This window comes from Echinops telfairi, unplaced genomic scaffold (genome assembly GCF_000313985.2).
Source record: "Echinops telfairi isolate 266 unplaced genomic scaffold, ASM31398v2 ScPeMD7_23;HRSCAF=83, whole genome shotgun sequence".
NCBI lineage: Eukaryota > Metazoa > Chordata > Mammalia > Afrosoricida > Tenrecidae > Echinops > Echinops telfairi.
Window position 1 is genome coordinate 74762215 of NW_022103920.1, and position 4924 is coordinate 74767138.

General features: G+C 36.7%; 1 protein-coding gene across 2 annotated transcripts in view; it reads right to left on the reverse strand.

Moving 5' to 3' along the window:
• SNX13 (sorting nexin 13) overlaps nt 1–704 on the reverse strand; it is an 89745-nt gene extending 89041 nt beyond the window's left edge. For both annotated transcript variants that reach the window (XM_030885240.2, XM_030885239.2), the window contains exon 1: nt 674–704. The gene's annotated coding sequence lies outside the window, so the exon portion shown is untranslated. The remainder of the gene's footprint in view (nt 1–673) is intronic.
• Between the last annotated feature and the right edge of the window lie 4220 nt (nt 705–4924).

A 4924-nucleotide genomic window follows, 5' to 3' on the forward strand; every position in this document is an offset into this window, starting at 1 on the left:
AGTTTTTCCCATAGTGCTGTCCTTGTAAGTTGTGTTCAACATCACAACAGTTTCTGAGGCATTTTTCCCAAACAAGAAACAAAATTTCACAGCCACACACTGTTCTCTTAAATCGGCCATCACAAAAAATGAGTTTCTAACGAAACTGCTTTGACAAAAAAAATTCACTGTGACCAAAGAGAACCTTCCCAAGCAACGCCACTGGGTGCACCAACTCAGAGCAAGGTAGTTGCTCAATGCTCACATAGCAGGGAAAAATACGTACTTTGAAAGCTCCACCCAGGGGAGCTTTTTTCTGTTTATTTATTTTTATTTTGGTACCCCCTCGTATTACATTCCTCTAAATGTCTCTATGGAACAAATCCAGGCTATACTTGTTTAGGAATGAGACATGTGTGTGTAGTATTAAATTGACATCCAAGAGGCCAAAAATCATATGAAGAAATGTTCGCGTTCATTTTGCAATAAAGGAAAGACAAATTAAAAAAACAATAAGATAGCACTTCACATCTACACTTTTAGCAAAATAAAAGAAAAATAATAATAATAAATGCCAAAGAAAGAGAATGCAGAAAGATTGGAATGTTCATGCATTGCTGGTGGGGTTGTAGAATTGTACAACTACTATGGAAATAAGTATGGCACGTTCTTAAACAAATATAAATACAATTACCTTATGATCCTGCAGTCTCTTTACTGGGTATATACTCTAAGGAAATAAAGAATACAACACAAACAGATAAATGCACACCCCTGTTTAGTGCAGCAATTTCCATAATACCAAAAACATGGAAACAACTAAATCTGCTTATAGAAAAAGGGATAAACACTCATACAAGGTAATATTATGCATTAATAAAAATAAAACAAAGAGGGATCTCTTAATCACCTCAAGACATAGACAAAGCTAGAAAACATCCTGCTAAGCAAAGTTAATCAATCTGATAAAAGATAAATATTTAATTGCACATAAGGAAAAACAAAGAAAAAGGAAAGTGATTTTTACACCCAAAGATACGACTTTGAAGACTACAGGAGGCCAGAGATCAGGGGCAAGGAGAGGAAAAAGTAGAAATTACAGAGGGAGGGAAGACATATGGGAGGAGGAAAAAGAGAACCACATTTATGGGGGGGCTTCAAGGGACATTATTACTGATCTCATTTGTTGAAATGAATAGGCTGTGCAAGAACAAAAAATATGCTTCATTAAAAAAAAAAAAGAACCTAGAATGCACGTTCATAGACTTGGAATTCCTCCAGGTTCCTTACGGCTCATCGGATTTAAATAGTGGTCTGAGTGCCTAAAACGGGAGGAAAAGCAAAACTGATGTGGACTTTGGATTTCTTTAGTGACATACAAGTTCATTTCAAACATATGGGGGAAAATATTAAGTTGAAAATACACAAATACACAAGGACATATCCTCTTAAAAGCAACTGAAAACAAAAATATTCAAGTTCACATGATGATCAGATTTCATTCATGTAAGCTAGTAGAATTATCACGATATCAACAAACATAATCCCAAGTGTACTTATTTTGAACAAATAATCTTTTCTTTGTCTTAGCATGTTTACATTTTTTCCCTTAAAGTTCATTTACAAATGAGTTAGGAGTATTAATTACAGTAATGATTAATCTAAGAAATTATTTTAATAAATACACATATTTACTCATTTTTTAATGAAAAGAAATTTTTTAACTTTAAAAATTGTAATCAGTAGAAAAGGAAGAAATGGATTAGAGGAGTAAGCAGAGGTATACATATCTTAAAATACCATGCTTTATAGATTTTATTTCTTCTATATAATTATAAAAAGCAAAAGTTTATTTATTTATTTTTGTTTGTTTTGTTTTTTCTTTTTTTATCTTTTTTTTTTAACATTTTATTAGTGGCTCATACAACTGTTATCCCAATCCATACACACATCAATTGTGTAAAGCACATTTGTACATCGTTTCTCAAAACATTTTCTCTCCACTTAAACCCCCGATATTAGGTCATTTTTCCCCTCCCTCCCCGCTCCCCCCTCCCTCATGAGCCCTTGATAGTTTATAAATGGGTATTTTGTCATATCTTGCCCTGTCCGACGTCTCCCTTCATCCACTTTTCGGTTGTCTGTCCCCCAGGGAGGAGGTCACACACAGTTCCATGTAATCGGTTCCCTCTTTCCTACCCATTCTCCCTTTACCCTCCCTGTTTTGCCACTCACACCACTGGTCCTATAGGGCTCATCCGTCCTGGATTCCCTGTATGTTCAGTTCCTATCTGTACCAGTGTACATCCTCTGGTCTACCCAGACTTGCAAGATCGAATTCGAGTCATGGTAGTGGGAGCGGGGAGGAAACATTTAGGAACTAGAGGAAAAAGTAAAAGTTTATACAGTAATCCTTAAAAATATAAACAAATTTAACTGTATACTGATCAAGATAGAATAACCACACAGAGAAATATTATTTCAAATGATTTTACAACACAGTAATTCAACAGTGAAGCCTTAATGGAATACACCCTAAGAACAAGAAATATATATATTTATTTAATCTTAAAATGTTTAAGTAAAAATACTGTTGACAGTACCACTAAAACCAACCAACCAACAGTATGTACTTGAAGAGAAGGTCTGACTCCAAGTCTCAGAGTCCCTTAAGATGAGCCGAGAGCACCTCATCATGCCAAAATACACTATTGAGGACAGGTCAAAAGGCCTTAAGACATAAGGTGACCAGATTTAAAGCGCGACATCATTGACCGGGGGAAGGGGGAGAGCGGGGATTCTTGATTAAAAATTTGGTCTATATGGACCAAATAGACCGTTCCCTAGCTTGTCATGCATTCTTTCCAAAAATCAGAACTTTTTAAAAACGCCCAAAAGCAGGGCGTCTGGTCACCTTACGCAAGAGCCAACCTGTAGAGACAGAGTGGTTAAATGTGGGATCAGTAAGAATTCAGTTGTTATGGGCTGGAATGCTTCAAATATTTGATTTAACAAGACCGTAAAGACCCTTTAAAAAAAATTCCAGTTTAAAAAGCGATGCAGAAGAAGTGAATGGTTTAACGTGGCTCTTCTACCCAAAGTCTCTAGCTCCCACCCAATGACTTTTTTCTTCCATGGGCCTGGTAAGAAGGTGGAGGAAGATACGATAGGATTCACCTGTGTGTAACTGTAATTAAGATTTCCTGTAATCTCATCCTGTTGGGTATAAAATGAGCACTCTGTTAAGCAGGAGAGAGGAGTGGAGGGAGTTCTCTGGCCCAGAGATTCCTGACAGTGAACCTCCTGGATACAAAAGACAGCTATAATATCTGAGGAGAAGCAGTAGAACCAGGTGCTATCACGTGAAAAAGACTGGTGGACTTCCCAGCCTAGAAGCCTAATTCCTTCAAGTAAAGTTGAGTGTGCTTCAGGGTAGGAGGTGGGCTTGTGAGTGGTGCTCGGACACTTGTTCCGGGAGGTGGATCTGGTAACCCACCGAGTTTAAGCTGAATGCCTTAGGATTTAGGCTCACAGCAGAGTGGTATGACCCTTTAGACAGGTATTAGCAGACCTGACAAGTGCTGATAACCAAATGTAACCTGAGTATTTCTTACTTGCATTAGAACCCGTCTACTTCCTTAATAAACCTTCTAATCATGAATATTGTCTGTGAATTCTGTGTAGGCATTAGAGTATCACCATATTAAAAAGCCCAATTCATTAATTAGGGGGCTAACAATGATTACTAACAATGCTACCACCACAAAGTTAGAGAGCTACAGATAACCAGATACTGTGTGCCTCTACAGAAAAACATGCAATACCACTTAGGGAACAGTTTTGCTGGGAATGAAAGAAAATCAAACCTGAAACTGATTAAGGAAATGCAGAAGACTGGAAATATTTCATTACACCATGGAGGTGAACTAACTAAAGTTGATAGTGTAAAGCAAATGACTTTTGTCCTTCAACAAATGGCCTTATGGTCCCTCCAAGAAATGAAATTCAGGGGAAGGGAGTAAGGAATCTGTGGATAAAAAATGAGAATATGTAAGCAGTACATACATAGGTCTATCTTTCCTATAAATTGTACCAAAATATCCACTTAGACTTTCATTAATTAACATTGTTAAAAAATAAAATAAACATACCTACCTCCTCACCCCCAAAAAACTGTAGAGTGTAAATTTTATTTGATCCTTTTTTTTTTAAACAAAAATAAAATGGAAGAAGGAAAATAGCAGGGCAAGGAAAAAGAAGAGAAATCGGCCAATTCTAAATAATGTCCAAATATTTAATAGTATTACCAAGTTACTACATATTTTTAACTGGCACAAAAGTACTATATGGTTGTATGTTAGAATTTAATGATGAAATGTTTATAGAGGAGATCATATCTGGAATTTTCTTCAAAATAATTCTAGATGTGAGAAGTATGGGAAAAGTTTTAAAAAGAAAGATAGATGAAATAGGGTTGGCCATAAACTAAAAATGTCTATAGGAACAGGAAGCTTATTATGCTATTTCTATTTTTAATATTTGAAAATTTCAGAAAAAATTTAAAACACACAATAAAATTCACTTGTGTTCCACTATACCACCAGGGCTCCTACTTGGCTTAAAAGAGAGACTCCAGGAGTGGACAAAGTCCTTTGGATCTGGGTTCCCTGCACTGAGAACATCCTATACCCTGTAAACAAGCAGTTGGATTCTGGGCTTCCACTTAACCCTAGCTCCAGCCTAGGAACAGTTAGTTCTGATAACATGGCCCTGCTCAATATTCACCTTCATGAAAGGATCACTGAAGATAAGGGTGCGACAGCAATGTAGGTGAAGAAAGCAGATGGTCCCCAGCTACCAAATGGAATAATGCCTGGGGTCTTAAAGGCTTATATTCAAACAAGCAGCCATCTAAGTGAGGAGTCAGCCAAGTCACAAGGAAGAA